This window comes from Patagioenas fasciata, chromosome 1 (genome assembly GCF_037038585.1).
Source record: "Patagioenas fasciata isolate bPatFas1 chromosome 1, bPatFas1.hap1, whole genome shotgun sequence".
In the NCBI taxonomy this organism is placed as follows: domain Eukaryota; kingdom Metazoa; phylum Chordata; class Aves; order Columbiformes; family Columbidae; genus Patagioenas; species Patagioenas fasciata.
The window spans coordinates 213753433-213770719 of record NC_092520.1 but is presented as its reverse complement, the minus strand read 5'-3'; the positions used below and the strand labels follow the sequence as shown (position 1 = coordinate 213770719).

The following is a 17287-nucleotide window of genomic DNA, read 5'->3' as shown; positions in this document are numbered from 1 at the left end:
TACATTATTGGAAGCAAGATGTAAAGGAGTACAAGATGCTTTGGGTGATGAGACGAACATTTCATGCAGCAGATGTGATGACACAGATGAGCTTATCAGCACCTTTCCTCCAGAAATATTACTATATTTCTGTGCTGAGCCTTTGCTTAGCATATGGCTGTTAATACAATATTTCAAACTCAAAGGACCAGCGTGCAGACAGCGGATTTTGTTTCTTGGGATGATTTTGATGTTTGAACAAGAAGTGCAAATGCTAAGTGAGAATCATCTGCAGTGGAAAACCAAGAAGCAAGAACAACATCATGCTTCCAAGTGGTTAGAATATGCCATATATGTTATATATATATATACACACAGACTTAGATATCTAAATACACAGATATCCAAAATACCTAAAAATCTATAAAATAGATATAACAATATATATATATAAAATAAGCTTGTTCAAAGTACCACATGCACGAATCAAGACTTATGTAAAACCATAGGAAACTTTTCCTCAGAGCACACGATGTTCAGGTAGCTCAGGATAAGCCAAAACCTTTTAAAGACAATTACTATGTCTGTGACGCTGCTTCAGAAAGGAAAGTGGCATTTCCAAGAACTGCATGCCATACGCTGATTGCTAGATGGGGAAGAAATTTCTGGAAGGGAACATTCTGTGGGATTTCTAAGAGTACATACCGCTCAGGGAGAAAATCTGGGAATGAGCGTTGCATTTCTTTGAAATTTAAAAGAGAGTTGTTTTTCTCACGAGAAAGAAAAATCCGTCCATCTAACCTGCTAGGCTGCCCAGCCTGAAATTTATGAGTTTGATTAAACCTTCCTTGACTACAGATAGAAGAGCAAAGAGGTAATTAATGGTCTGCAAACTGTGCCCTGCGCAGCCATAACGAGCTCCCAGAAGAGACTAAGCCCCAGTCTCTATGGCAGCCGGGAGGCTTCAACACCATTTTATTCCATGAATCCTGATCTCTGACACCAGAGGCAGCCGAATTGTGGCCTGGAAGCCACAGGAGGCTTGTAAACTGTTCAGAGTACCTCCCAGTCAGCCCAGGATGCATGTGGGACGCTTGGAGCTGCCCCAGTTACGTTGTCTGGGGTTCTGGGTGCACCCCAAGTTGTGCCCCACTGCCTGCGGAGAGCAACTGGGATTTTATGGGGTATAATCAAGTAAGTTTGGCTACAGCAGCCTTTCAAAAAGTTCAGTTTTAAAGGTATTTTACAGCTATCGTGTCCTCTTACAGGTTTAAAGGAACCACTGTAGGTTTCCATTTGCCTCCCAATGTGTTTCATTCTTATTATACAGGTATTATAATAAGGATTTAATCCAAAGCAGTGTTTTATTTTGGCGCGCACACTGTAAGGTGATGTACCTGCCCTCTGCTCAAGCTGGGGTGGGATTCCTGGAGCTAAATCCGTGAGATGCCTCCTACTCCGGCCTCCCCACTATCCTTGCTGTCTCCTGGGAACCTGCTTGATAATATGTTCAAAAAGACAACGTGCAGAGATGATCACACAGGTATGAACCTCTCTGCTGCTACCGCTCGATATCAAGACTACACAGCCACTATTCTTTCATGAAAAGGAGAAATGATCACCTATGAGAGGCATTAACTTGGAAACCCCAGCGTTTAAAAATGAATTGTAGGAGTGGGGAGTACAATAGGATTGAGGTTTAAGAATCTACAGGCAGTTTTGCTTCCGGTTGTCCACAAGAGCTGGAGAGAAATTTCTCCATCTCAGGCTCCATCATCTAAACTGCCTCCCTTGGTCACTCAGCTGTGGGGAGAAATGTAGGTAAGATCTCCCACAAAAGACATGGAAGATAGAAATATCAGCCCCGGTTAAAAAGTTTCCTTCAGTCCTCCAAACAACCAACACAGATATTCTGCAACAACAGAGCTCATTATAGACCAGTTGCTCTTTTCTCCTCCTCAATGGTTTAGTAGGAGGACTCAAGAGAGCAAAGTAGAAATCAGAAACTGCTCCTTCTCAGATGCCACCAACATCAGCAGCGTTCTGGGAGTAGGAATCCTCTTATTTGTTCTAGATCTTGGAATCACAGATGTTTCCTGACCATTGAACATTTAGTGGTAGAAAGAGATCTTCAAGTCTTTAGCCAAGCATGGGAAGCCGAGAGCTGCCAGGAACCACCAGGAGTGGCAAAGAGATACCAAGGGAAGGATTCTCTTGTGCTAAGTGGAATAAAAGACCTTTAGGAAAGCTTCATCACATCTCCCAGTGTCCCCTCTCCAGTCACCGCTTGCTTACTGAGCCTTGAAGATGTTTTTAAGCAAATACCATTGGGATGATCGCTTGTAGAGCAGGCAAAGCTCTTCAAAACTACAAAGCCAAATTTAGTCACCCCGCATATTACGTGCAAAGGGATGACTCGGGATTGCGGTGCTCAGCTGGGCATCCCTCGCAAGGCCTGTCAAGAATCTGAAGACAAGTGCCAGTGAGTTAAAGGTCAGCGATGATCGTAAGCGCAATCCTGGAAGTTTTACCTAAAGCATCTCGCAACACGACGTGAGGAAAAGCAGAGCTGCGCGATGGAGCTCCGCGCTGTCGGTCACTGCTCAAAACACTCGGTGATTAATGGAAACAAGCGCAGAGCGGGCTGGACGGGATATTTTAGTACCTGAAGACAGCAGAATAAAGTTTAGTGTGGTGCCAGCAGTTGGATATAGTTAATTGTTGTGTTTACCACAAAGCTGTGCCAAGAGCTTGGCCCTATTGTAGGGACATCCATAGATATCCCTGCTGTGTCACCCAAACTGTTCAGTCACTTCCTTGAAAAAGATCAAGAATGATAAACTGTCTCCAGCATAATTTCCTTGTTTAAGACAGGATGAGCAGATACAGACTCTTGTCTTATCTTACCAGGCTCAAGACAAGCAGAAAGTGTTAATTATAGCTGGCTGATTCATGTCACTTTGAAACCTATTTCCAAATGATTAAGAACTTCGGGGTTACGAAGACGATTACGTGAAGACAGAAAAATGATTTTTGAGATGTAAAACATTGCAGCAACACGCTGGCAAAGCAAATCTCTCCAAACTAAGAGCAGGGGAAGGGCGATCTTGTTGAGACTGTACACAAAGAACAAAAACTCCTGTTTTGGTACCCTCCGTTTGCTTCAAGAAATGAATGTTCCAGGCTGCTTACCAGCAAATGATGTTACTACCAGTCTTGCCAAGAGTAAATCTTCCCAGAGCCTGTTAAAATAGAGACTGTCATGCTGATGGACCAGAGAGATATTAGCTATTAAGTATTTTTTAACCTTCTAAGTGCACATGTCATTTGTATTTTCAAGCTGGTCTGAAAACAGGTTTAAAACCAACATGGGGAGAGGCCGGGGGAGTCCTGAGCACAAAACCTGTTGGGCAACATAGCAGAGATGGGGCCCCAATAATCTTAATAGAGGAAGTTTGGGCAATTTAGTAGATAACATATTGATAAAGGCAAGTGGGCAGGCTCAATTGTTTCGCATTGAAGGAAACAGTCATTGTTCGCCGCCTTTCCTTGAATAAACATCAGGATCCTCTCACCAGCACAGGAGGGTATGGATGGATGAAGCAATGGCGGCGGGCGCTCGGCCAAATTCGTCCTCACAACTTAATTTCAAGGTTGATCGTTCCCTTCAGAGCTGGACATGTTTTGAAGTTCAGAAGGGAGGGGTAATCAGCAGTGAAAAAAAAAACACACTTCATCTATAATTCCATTTATCAAAAAGCAAAAGTTGCTGTCGAGTGCGCTGTTGCTTCTTAAGCATCTTTTTATTGCTCATCTTCTCCAGAGATGGGGGGTTTTATGTTGACTTTTGCTATTTTTTTGAGGAAGGAGGAGTGGGGTGGGGGAAAGCCATTAAAAAGATTTTGGGGTAACCAAAAACCCAAAAGCCATCCACAAAGGGTGTGCCCGAATAGATCCCCATTAGTCAGTCTAGAGAATAAAGCACAGAAAAGCTTCACTCATCAGGTTTGAGCAACTTCCCATTAGCGTGATCTGAAACATTTTCCTCCTTTTACTGTAAACCCGCGCTGTCTAGTCAGCATCATTCGACAGTCTGCACTCTCTTTTTCACTTATTTTTGATGATTTATCCAGGAAACAGCAGAAATGCTTTGATCTGGCAGTTCTCTTCACTTTTCCAAGTTCCAAAATACATTCTTCAGCCTGGGCAGCGATTCTGTGTTTCCTTCCCCTCTGACTTCCAATCCCCTCTTCTTTATTTTTGTTTTCAGTGCAATCTGTACTTTGATATAAACGACTTGCACCGGTTAAACATTAAGATGGTGAATATTACGCCAACAGTTTTTCCCCAAAAGAGCAAGCCCCACCGGTGAAGCCTGTTTCGAACGACAAGAACAGAAAAGCTCCATAAAATGACTTTTAAATTTTAATTTAAAGCTTTTCTGCAGGGGGAAAGAAAAGCAGCTCTGGATTTCCAACTTACTGTAGTTAATATTTCCACTTCAACGATATCCAGAGGCCTTGGCCGGTGTAAGAGGCCTCCCAAGAGCTGTGCAAACACACTCTGACTAAGGGCACTTACGGCAGCGCTTGTCACGGTCCCTTATCTTGAAAAGCTCCACGGTAAAAGCCTCACTTGAAGAAAAAGCTATTGACAGACATTTTAAATATCTAAAAGCAAGACAGAAGGACCCAGCACTTCACTGGTTGAGAGGAAAATGGTGCTAGTGAACTCTGCATAGAGTTCAAGTTCGCAGACTGCTCCTCCATCATTAATGTTACCTCATTAACGCTGCCAGCAGCGCACAAAAGGAAGCGGGATCCTCACAGCCCTAATTATATAGATAGCAAAAGAATGACGGGTTGCTCTCTGGAAATGTGGTTTAGAAAGCTGCAATAACTTTCTGGCAGCGGCAGCAGCACGGTTTGCAACACGGGTGCAATTAGTAATTCTAGCAGTCTCAGCTTTCAAATAGCAAAGCCATGAAAAACCCACGGCAATCAAAACCACTTGAAACCATCCACCACTCCAACAGGAGCGAGCGGCGCTACTGCTGAGCTGAGAACTTCTTGTACTTTGAGACGCTCTGGAATAGCTATTATTTTGTTCTTTTACGTTGGAACAACATCTGCTTCTCAAAGGAAGCGCCTTCAGACACTCTGGGCATGTTGAAATTATAGAAAGAACATTAAATTTTTGTTTAAAGAGTTTTACGAAGTTCAGCGCAGACTGAACGGGAAGAGTGATTTTCCATTTTAGAAGTGTTTGCTCCTCACTGGTATTGGGGGAATATTACAGCTATTTGTCTGAAGAAGCAATCAACAGCAGCACTGAACACAAGCAGATAAGCCCCAAGGAGATTAAACATGCCCTGATATCCTTAAATAATCACGCCTGACCTCTCCAGAGCTGCACATTAACAGCTCCTCCACAGCCAACACAGCAACATGTAGTTTCATCTGAGAATTGAAGTGCTATCTTTTCACCACAGACTTCCCTTATGACCCAAAGATCTTCCTTCCAGTTTGCCTTCACACTTCCCTCCCCAACTGAGTCTCTGCTCCAAGTTAAATCGGGTAAACACCAAGCCCCGTTGCTGAGGCTGGCAGCCAGATTTTCTGCAGGACAAAGAAAAGAGAAGGACTTTTCAGTAGCACATGGTCTGGTCTCCTCTCTTCCCCACCCCGATCCCCTTCCAACTGTTCAAGTTACCCCAACATTAATGCTTAAGCACACCGTAGCATTTTTCAAAGGCTTCTGGTCGAATGACGGATGGCAGGACACCATCAACTGCAATGAAACAAGTAACAATAGCCTTTTGTGAAGATTATTCGTAAGAATACCCTTTCAGTGATTTAGTTCACAACGTAACTGTGCAAACATTTGTGCTGAGCCAAAACCAAGAGGTAGCAAATACAAACTGAGGTAGGAAAACCTTTGGTCTGCTTCGCTCGTGAGCTGAGACAACCCTCTGCAGCTGCACGGACCACGTTGAGCTGCCATCACAGCCCCTAAACACAGGTGCAAATGTAGTGAGGAGGTGATGGGAACATTGTGAACACCCTAAGGAACCTGTAATGCCAAGGAAAGAACAAAAAGAACTCTGGATGCCTCAAGGAATCCATGAGTCCAGGCCATGCCCAAGCCAAGAGGACAGAGGCATCACAAGGCATGAGACAAAAGTCTGGTGCTCCAGAAGTACAACCCCTCTTCCAGAGCACTGGAGGGAGTTGGTGTCCCTGCAGACTCATCAGCATTAACATCTTTGTGGCAGTGCCAGTTCAGAGTGTCACCCAGCTGTTCCCTCACTGGGCATCTGCCCCTGGCTCCAGACTCCTCCATGCAGCCTCACGGCACACAGGGCAGAGCTCCAGGTAATTCGTGCCTGCAAGAGAAGATTATGGCAATAATCCATCGCTAGAAAGATAAAAAAAGCTTGATTCCTCTTTATTAAGAGGAAAATGAAAGCCGCTGACAGTACTAACATCTTCTGATCCATGATTAAGCACATGCTGTGTAAAGTAATTCTGCCCACTTCACAGAGCTATTTGTACTCTCGTTTCCAGAGATATGATGTAAATGCTGAAGTGGAGGTGGGAGGAGGGCTGGAGGCAGAAGCAGCGCAGCTGCTGACAAAATATTTTGCTTGTCAGCAACCGTGCAATCGCTCTGGCTGCTGCAGAATCAGCCCTGGCAGAAGAGCAGAGCTCTAACGCACCCCCAGCTCTTCAGCCGCTGAGTTTCGCGCATCAGGTCCTTGTCAATCAGGTCTGTCGGCCGGGCACGGCTTCTCGCATGAATGATGGACTAGAAGATAATCCTCCCAATTAAAAACCGGGAACAGAAATAAAACCGCACCAACGCCACATGCCAAACCTTGGCTCCCCTTTTGCTGCTGAGCGTGTAGCCAGGCCAGGGCTCGGCTCATCTGTCGGCCCCCCTTGGCCAGGCTCCCCTGTCACTCCTGGAGAGAGGGTGACACCTCCAGCCAAGCATTTTAAGCTGCCTTGGCTACACCCTCCAGGCGCCTCACTTTCTGCATCGGCTATAAAGGAACTGTGTGCAAGGCTCAGATTTAAGCAATCGGCTTTTAGGTGACCCAAGTTAGGTGAAATGAATCTTCCACGCAATGCTTATGAGATACCAGCTGACCAAATTTCTAGTTAAAGCTCAGACGCAATATTCACAAATACATTTTTGACTCACTTGAGGATGTCACCCTAGATGTGCACTTGATAGCAGGTACCTCTAAAGGCTTAGAGAAATCTGCAGTCAGGCTTTATTCTACATAGTTCACATCTTCTTTGGCAATTTTGGTGCTGAGGTCAGAAATGAGCTGCATTCCAGAAAACCCACCATCATTTAAAAAAGAAAATCAAAGCAGACTTCTCAATGCAGAGGTGTTAAGCTTAGAGGTGGTAACGCACAAGCGCAAAAAGTATCGTGAATAAAGGTTTAGGTGTCTGGACCATGCTCAAGGAGAAAAGCAAAAGGAAGCAAATGTTGTCAACAATAGCCATGCTTCCAGGAAAGCGCTGTCTCATGGACACTAGCCTGGAAGATAAGGCCCTTTTCTCAGTGTTTTTGTGTAACAAACACGGCGTCTGGGTGCTCTAATGAACCATTGACCCTTTCAGATTAACTTTACCTGACTTTTTTTAATTCCCACAAACACAGGCTCTTGAGGGCTGCAAGTGAACTTTAAACTCCTTGAACATTTCCAGGCAGGGAGCAAAAGGCTCCGAGTTCAGTTGAAACTAGTTGTACTTTAAACATCATTTTTTCCACTTAGGGTCACCCGTGGGAGCCCCTTCCCCTGCGATACCCGTTTTGAACACTCTCGAGGGAGAACGGTCGGGACAGAGGAATTCCAAGTGCCCAGAAGCCATGGGAGCGAGCTCCGCTGCCCGGCAGCCGTACCAGGCGAGGAAAACTGCGGCGGTTCAAATCCAGACAACTATTTTGAGTTCTTGTGGGAACCAAGCTCGATCCAATAAATATTAGAAGTTATCACAAGAGAACAGTCAGGAAAACATACATTTTAGTGCTGACAGGCACAAACTTTTCTCTTTTTTAACTATAAGCAGCTATGCAAACACTCACTCCAGCTGTAGGTTGTTCTTTTTCTATGCACACTGTCACTGCAGCCCCTGGTATGAACACAGTTATACCAGTTGTAAGGCTCAAGGGGTGGAACGGCAACTTAACGTGGTGTAACAAGGTACTACTGACCAGCTGAACCACTGCAAGAGTCCACGGGCATCCTTGCAACCTGCAGCAAACCAGGTAGTCTGAGCAGAGTTTAGTTAGGCTTGAGCTCAGTGAGAGAATCATCTGCTGAGGCTGAACATGTGTGTGTAAGAGGTTATTAAAGAACAGCTGAAATGCAGTTGCTTGCTTGTACTAGCTTTGCTTTTTTTCTGTTATACAGGACTATTCTGGAGCTCAAGGGTTTCTTAAAAACAGAGGAGGTGGAGGATTTGTAACAGCAGTGGTACCGTCGTGTATATAGGGTGTTTCAAAAAGATGGACCCTATTTCAAAGCAGTATGTTGGGTAAATTAGGTCCACCTTTCAAAACACCCTGTGTTTAAAGGAAGCCATCCTGCCCTCTGCCATAGCATCAGTGTGGGGACTCATCAGTACCAGAATAATATGTTTGCAATTACTTGTGATTCACAACATAAACAAAACAAGCCACAGAATGGCTTCAGCTTCAAATAATCTAAGCCAGCCTTTTTCTTGCTGCTCAGGGCAGCTCAGCAGAAGCTTTAAAATTGAGCTTGACTGGGGTGGAGGGCAGATCACATCCCTTCTCTTCCCATTTCAGTAGAGGAGACGCTTTCCCAGCCCCATCAGGAACACCCATGGTAAACAACTGACTTGTGGAACTCTTTACCAAACGCTGCCACGGTTGCAAGGTCCACACGGGATCAAGATCCCAGACAAAGCCTTGGAAGAGATTTACCAAGCAGATGACTTAAACTGGTGGAGACTGAGATGGTACAGGAGAAAGGGCATCATAAATGTCTGTCTTGTGCTTACTTAGTGCCCATTTGGAAAGAGCACATTGGGTCAGAGGGATCTTCGTTCTGAACCAGCTCTTACGTTCTTAAGAAAGTTCAGCTCTAGGACTATAAAAAGATGTCCTGCATTGTGTTGCAGGCTGAAGGAGATTAGCACTTATCCCACGCAGTAAAAAAGAAACACGGGCAGGGTTCGGTAGGTTTGGGCAGGGTAAACCAGCACAAGCAGTCTAGGAATCATGGCTGAAAAAATAAAAGGAGCTGTATTAAAAACAGAAAAGGAGACAAGAGAAAAAATAATCAGAAAATACTACAGACTAAGGAGCTGAGCAGGAAATGGCTGCAGGGTGGAGCTGTGTAATGTAATGTCTATACAATTTAAGGGTAAGATCGGAAGAGAAACAGGCCTTAGTAGGTGGGTGGTAAGGCAGCACTGAATAACTTCATATTTTAAATATTTAAACATTACGAGGACTTGGAGGTTTACTTTGCTCTTACAAAAGAGATTGTTTAATGCTTTTACTTTTTGAAGGCTCAGTCCCTTTCATTCTTTTCTTACCAAATGTAAAGATAAGTAAACACATTTAGTGCTGATATCCAGGCAGCTCTGCAAGCCAGTAACAAATTGACCTGTGCTAAGTTGACACAGGCCAGTAACCACTCGGGGAAAGCTCATTTGCGCAAACAGGGTTTACACTGTTTTATTAAATTCATTTAAGGCACTTTAACTAGGGCACCTTCTGTGCTCCAGCAAGATAACCGCTTCCTTTCACTGCAACTAGCTTTCTTCACGTTATTTTAACCTTGAACTGCCTCCTTTGCCCTGACTTTGGAGGCTTCCGATTCCTAAGGGGGTTCTCCTTTTCATGCAGCATTTCAGCCTTGCCCTTTCAGTGATGGGTCCCAACTGCAGTTGGTGCAGATGGTTGGCATCCGTGTCTGACCCAAGCGTGCAGTCGCAGAGCTCCAGCAGCAAACCACAGCCATGTTTCTCAGTCCTCTCTCTGCCTCCATGCCCACCTGTACGTCTTTAGGACATATCTCACAATGCTTCATGCTGACACCTTCCACTCTCCTGCTGGTGGGAAAGCATCAGAGGAATATCAGCTCTCTAACAATAAAATTGTTTAGGATGGAAAAGACCTTTAAGATCATTGAGTCCAACCATTAACCTAGCACTGTCAAGTCCATGCCTAAACCATGTCCCCAGGAACCTCATTACGCATCTTTTAAACCCCTCCAGGGATGGTGGCTCCACCACTGCCCTGGGCAGCCTGTTCCAATGCCCCACAGCCCTTTGGGGAAGAAATTGTTCCCCACATCCAACCTCAACCTCCCCTGGCACAACTTGAGGCCGTTTCCTCTGCTCCTGGCGCTTGTTCCTGGGGAGCAGAGCCCGACCCCCCTGGCTCCAAGCTCCTTTCAGGCAGTTCAGAGATCAGAAGGTCTCCCCTCAGCTCCTGTTCTCCAGCTGAACCCCCCAGCTCCCTCAGCCGCTCCCATCACACTTGTGCTCCAGCCCCTCACCAGCTCCGTTCCCTTCTCTCCACTCACTCCAGCACCTCAAGTCCTTTCTTGGCATGAGGGGCCCAAAACTGACCCCAAGATTTGAGGTTTGGCCTCCCCAGTGGGAATGACTCCATGTCCTAGATGACTATTTCCAGTTTGAGTTACTTTAAATTCTCCTAACCTGGTCAATTTAGCTCAGTTTGCACAAGGCTGCTGGTAGAGATCAGGTTAGAGCTCAGGCTAGAAGCCAAATCCTCTTTATGGGGATGACAGTCGCGGATGTTATTTGGCTGTCTGACCATAGAGGTTTTAGAGGCAGTGGCAGATAAGGAACAGAGTAAAGAAAGGCCAGCAAGGAAAGGGAACGAGCTTCAAACTCAGACAAAACAATACAGATGAAGGATTAAGAAATCAGGTAAAATGCAGTTACTGCAGTAGACAAGGAACTGCTGCCTCCAGGGATAATTTTATGGAGGTTGGCAAAGAAAGGCGGCTGCTTGGGGCCCAGGGAAAACATATGAGCTCGCATGATGGAAAGGGAGGAGAGTTCAGACACGAGTCTCTAATCTCTTTCCATGGAGAAGCATAAATACACCTGAAGTCTGTTTTCAAGTCTTAAGCAGAGAGGAGTAATGAAGTTTTAATAAAAGCATTATGGCCATTTCCAGTTATTACAACAAACAAACCAACCACCCACGCACGAACTAAATCTTGCAGTGCAAGGGGAAAACAGCACCTCTCTAGAAAGTGCAGTCTTAGAGAAGAGAAAGTCTGCTAGACATGTCCACAGGAAACCTGTTATTCAAACTCACTCGGCTCAACCAGCGGTTATTCGTGTTCAAGAGAACATTCTTGGACAGTTAGTACAAAGATTACTCTGTCTCTTGTGAAGGTTGTCCTGAAGCAATTCTTTACACAAAGAAAATAGATTCAGGTTCCAGGCCAATCTCAAATCTGCCCCCTTACGTGTAGGAATTAGTATTGCAACAGCTCCACTACATGTGAGTACAAAGCGCGGCGAGCTCGATGCAAAGAGATAATCACTGACAAATCAAAATGAATATCAAAAACTGAGTGGGAGATACATTATTCAGCTGAAATAACAAGCGGCAATACAAAACGTTACATATGTACACCTGGTTTAGAAAACACGACTTGATGCAACGATAAGGACTATTGCATTGAAAACATTGTGTATCTCGACATTTCGTCTGTTACGAAGAGCACCTTCTTTCCCAACTGTTGATACAGTACAAGTTAAAACACCAACTCATTTTACTGACTATAAACCACCAGTAACTGCCATACAGTTAAATAGATATTTTGCTCGAAGTCGGAACTTCTGCATCAGCTTCCCTCTGTCATGAACAAAGTTTTGAAGCTGATACCTTTGTAAAACAGTAATAAAATCAGCTGCTCAGGCCCACTGCTTGGAAAGGCTGCTGTACAAAGTGCAAAGTCCTGTCAAATGAATGGCAATGTCATTTGTGAAGGAGTTTGGGTACAGGCCACTAATTAGTTAATGCTTCCTAGTGCTTTGGGTGATACTTTCCAGCCAGTTTAAGGGACTCATGAACACAATTGGCATTAAAAAAAGTCACCCCATAGGGATTAAATCACTTTGGCTTGCTGGAAAATCTTGCATCTAAAGGTCTGAACTAAGCCAAGAGCTGTAACTGCCTCTTCTCACTAAGCAAAATATGGAAATGGTTACAAACAAGTCTTAAAACCTTTATGCATGTGGAGGAGGGAAATCAGCTTAATTGTAACTTTATGCAATAGGTTTTTGTGGTCTCTCTGATGCCAAAGCCCAACATGCTGTGGGTTCTCAGAAACGAACCTGGAACCACCCAGAAAACTTTGCAGAAGAGCTTTTAAGTGAAGAGGCAGGTGCTGAACACTCCCAGCTCTACCGCCTTCCTCCTCCAGCCCACCCAGGACGTGTTCGCGTGCTTCGGTTCCCTGCTCTGCGTTTAGAAAAGCACAGCGTGTCATGGAAGAATATTAACTCAGCGTGAGTGAAAACAAAAAGCCATCCTGTAGCATTCAATAAATCACTTCATCCTGAGTTGGGGAGCACTAACCATTTGATTTGGTAAAATAAAATTAAACCTAAATGTAGCCTAACCGGTCAATTGCAAATAATGAGCTTAAAGGTAGAGTGAAAGGAGGAAAAGATCTGTTTCCCAATCCAGTGGTGACACCTGGAGGGAGGGGATTTCATTGCATGCTTGGCAGCCTCTGAAGGGACTGAGAAAGCAATCAAAGCTCTGCCAGAGCCAGCAGTCCCTTGTTTGATATGCTGGAGATCCCTGTGTATGCGTCAGCACAGGAGGACACAGCAAGAAGAAAGCTCCTGGCAGCAACAACACTCCAGAAAGACACGAGATAAAGATAGAGGAGAAAAGGGAGAAGTCTGAGCCTTTTCCAAGCGACACTGGCATGTCTCTGCCTTCCCAAGAGCTCCCATTCCCCACAGTCAAATAATCTCCACGTGACTTAAAATAAAATTACATCTTTCAACTTTGCGCATAAGGAATGAACTGTTACACTTCAATTGTGGAGGCGGGGAGAAAAAGACATCAGGGAATCCAAGCACAAGCCAGGCTGTGTTATTGTCTGTCCTTGGGACTGCTTGCTAAAACACGCAGGAAACTTCAGCCAAGGTTGTTACTACTCCTCCACATGAGGTGGGGCCCACCTGGATTTGCAATTCTAACTATGTTATTGGCTTGTTGCCTTTTTTGTTGTTCAAGTCTGCGTTTTCTTTGGCTTCACCAAAATAAAGATCAAGAATGAAGGTGAGCAGCCAAACATCCAAATGAAGGAGAGAGAACGCTTGCAGCAGAGCCTGTAAGACCCTGGCTGCACAGATACACTTTATGTCCCTTTTTAGGGACCTAATATTTAGGGTCCTGCTCAAGGAACGAAGAAATTACCTTGTCAACCCATCCAAACATCTGAGAGTCAGGTCTGAAATAAACTGTGCCTTTGTCCTTTCTTTTAAGACAACTGGGAGGGCCTCTGTCCTCACTTTAATTTCTGGGAAGGCTTCAAAAACAATAAAATTGCCTGAGGAGGGCACGGCACCGGGAAGTCAAGGCCTGTGATCAAGCTTGGCTTCCTGTCCATTTGCAGGTAAAGTTGAAGGTTTGGTTCGATAATTGCTTACAATTATGTCAGCACATTTAATAAGGTACTTCCCCTCTCACCAGGATGTGGTAACAGTGGGACCACCAAGTCCGAGGTTTGTTGGCAACCTGTAATTTTGGGTGCGGAGAAACCAAAGTATTATTTCTATTTCTCACAGCAAAGGGAAAAGGTACCTCAGCTGGAACAACAAAGCTGCAGATTTTAAACAGTTGAAAGAACAAGAGATGTATTTCAGTGAGTGAATACTACGTGAAACTGCAGCTGCTTTCTAGGGACTGCTGACATTTGCCCTGCAAAGTATAAAAGCTGGGAAGCAAGGATGATGTGCAGACAGGAGAACAAACTTAATGACCACCTAAAACCCTATTTGGAAGGAAGCCAAACCTCCACCTGCCATTTTCTTCAGCTCAGTAGGTATGTTAATGGTGTGACATAGTTTAGTTTTGAAGATTAATCTAATTCCTAAGCTCAAGCCCGCAGCCTTTGTGTTCAGGGCTTGTCAAGAGGTGACAAAGTCACGCTTGAATGGGACACGGCCCTTGTGTGGTTGTAAAGACGTGAACATTGCGACCGCATTTACCAAAGACCCAGTTCTCCACAACACTCCACTGCATGAAGCAGTTTTCCCCATAGGATGCAGCTGTGACGAGCTTGTTTCCATGCAAAATTCAAATTAAATGATCTACCCAGAGTATTTTCAGGATGCAGAGGATGCATTTTCCTAATCTGGAATATTTTATATTTATATCCAGCTGCTAGTCTTGATTAGCAGATGAAGTAATTCCAGCATTCACTTCTCAGCTTTTTAGAAGGCCGTTCAATGACATCAGGGTACCAGCTTCACCATCACAAACACCCACACTAAATACAAACACATTATACAAGAAACACTCTCTTCAAGAACAACTCCGATGCAAACATGAATACTTGTGAGCAGAATTTTGAAATGTAAATAAGAATTCAGTGCGCTCTGAATATTTACATCTTTTAACTCTCAAAAAGCAGCCAGACATTGCTGGTATACAAGGAATACAAGTACTCAATTTCCATTAGTTTCCTTGGGAATTGTCCATATGTAGTTTAAGCACCATCTGATCTTCAGTTGATTTAAACTGGGGAAAAGGGCTTTTCCATCCTCATTAACTGCTTCACCTCAGCAGCCACAGGATCATCACCAGTTGTTTCCTCCCCACTTATAAATTATATTTGTTCGGGAAACTTCCATAGAATCATTTTGTTTCTCTCACCCCATTGCTTCCCAGTGTTTGTTCATCTCTCCCTATCACGTTCCTTTCTGGGAAGAGTCTTTCCTTCCACTTATTATCGTCAGGGCGGCCTTATCGCTGCTTTTCTTTCTCAGGCATTTCGAAACTTTCCTTTAAGTTTCATTGTTGCAGCGCTTGACACTCACCAGAAACCCCCCATTTCCTGCTGTTTCTTCAGAGCAACACCGCAGATTATAGCAGATTTAAAGCTGATGCAGAAATTTAAGTAGAAAATATACTGGCAGATGTGCCAGGAAAAAAGGAAAGGGGGGAAAGGGGAAAAAAATAGAGAGAAAGCAACAAGAACTTCAGCCAACTAACAGCAGAGGTAAAAAACAGGTATTAACAATAGGGATGGAAGTTTTCCAGTGAGTTGAGATGGGAAGTTTCCATGGCTGTCAGATTGCCTGGTACTTGAAATGAATCCATTGTACAAAGCAGTCTGGGGTAAAATCCTGGAATACTATGGTAAAATCACTAAATTTACAAGGAATTTGGCTTCAGTGAGGTCATATTTTCATCTGCGTGTTGCTTTTAAATCTTAGCAACGTTGTAGAAGTGTTGCCAAAAAGGCCAACAAAAAAGGATTTTGCAAATCAGGAAATCAAGTAGGAATGACAACTCAGTACAACCAATGGCTGTAAGAAACGGAGTGGTTCTGGGTCCATCCAGGATTTCTGATTTTGAGATGTAAACTCACCATTACACTTCCCTCATTCATGTATTTTCAGTCATAGGCTCCCAAACTGTGTTTGTTCACTACCAGCGACAGTAACATCAACTACAATGGCCAAAAGATACCATTTTCATTCTTATCTCACACAATATATAAATAAATGTATTTTAAAATCAGTTCCACCTGTCTTTCTCCAAGTCTCCAGCAAAGATAAGCCCCTACTTAAGAATCCTTCATTTATAAAATTATGTTAATAAGCTGTTAAATGAGTCCTTGTTCATTATCTACAGACAGAATCACAGGTTAGATGTGCAGCCACCGGACACGCACCCTAAAATGCTCTAAACCATTTATCCGTACTTTTAATATATGTGAATCTAGACAACTGCTTATCATATTCCCACATCCTACATCAGGCAAAGACTGAGTAAATCTTTCTTTTCAGGCAATAGAAGATTATCTACAGCTTATCCTGAGTACTTTTAAAAAAGATAGACGTGAAACAAAACCCCTAATATTTTAATAAGCTAAATTCAAGGCAAACATCACCCTCCTGAATACATGAGGAAGGTCAAGAAGTGTTTTGCATTTCTCTTGTGCTACTGTATTAAAAGAAACAGCTTCTGTGATTATTTCATAAGAGCTGGAGGGGACTTTAGTGCAGGACACCTACTTTGACACTTCTGGAAAACGGTCCAAGGCATTTGCTCACATCAACGGTTCCTAAAAATCAAGCCCAGAGGAAGAAGAAACATTTTCAAATCCTAACAAGTTGGTTTTTACTTAGCGTAACTTCAGCAAGACAGAGAGCTGCTCAAAAAATTGAAAGCAGAAAGCAATTAAGTAAGAGCTTCCTAATAGAATAGAAAGCGAAAGCCTTGGTCAAATATTAATAGGGAACATTTAACATGAGGCTGCCAGTTTTCCTTGCCCCCTTCATATTGTTCCTTGCAGCTTCACAGAGAATTTTGGGGGGGTCTCTAGAAGGCCCACCAAGAAGAACATGAGGTTTTCTGGCTACTACCTGGAAACCTGCATGCCAGCATGTGAGGATGAATGACAGGAGACTTGATAATCAGAAGACTTATGAGTCCAGCTGGGCCAGAAAGGAGTTTTGGAAGTAGTTTTGGAAGTAGTTTTTACATCTTTAATCTCTGATTTAGACAAGAAAAACAAAACAAAAACTTGTGAAGAAACGGATTTTTCAATTATTTTTGATCTGAGCTCTTGAAAACACTATGGAAGCAAACTAGGACTTAAACCCTTTCAAAAGCTTAAGGGCAAACAATGAGAGCTGGTGGAATATTTCAAGTTTAACAGTTTCTAGGCTTTCATGTGAAGGTGTGGCAGTCAGGAGAGCAGCTGCACCTGGAGCCTGTGCTGGTTTTACATCTACTCAACATGACGAAAAGCACCAAAGTACCAGGATGCTGGTCTGAAGTGTCGTCTCTGCCAGACGGTTAGAGCTCAAGTTCTTACAACTCCTTTTTATCCAGCAGGGATGCAAGTACAAGGTCTGTTATGTTCCTGGAGTTGAGGAGGGGATTAAGTAAATAAAACCAGGTCCTGCAGCTGCAGGAAATCAACACCTCAGTTCCCTATTCCTATCCAAATAGGAAATGTAGGTGTTAACATAACTTGTTATTTTGGAAAGAACACTGTAACAATCCACCTCTACGA

At 43.8% G+C, this 17287-nt stretch overlaps 1 protein-coding gene across 1 annotated transcript in view; it reads right to left on the bottom strand.

Annotated features, from left to right (window-relative positions):
* The window catches only part of NET1 (neuroepithelial cell transforming 1), a 54850-nt gene that overhangs the window by 28579 nt on the left and 8984 nt on the right, over positions 1-17287 (bottom strand). The gene's annotated exons all lie outside the window — the stretch shown is intronic.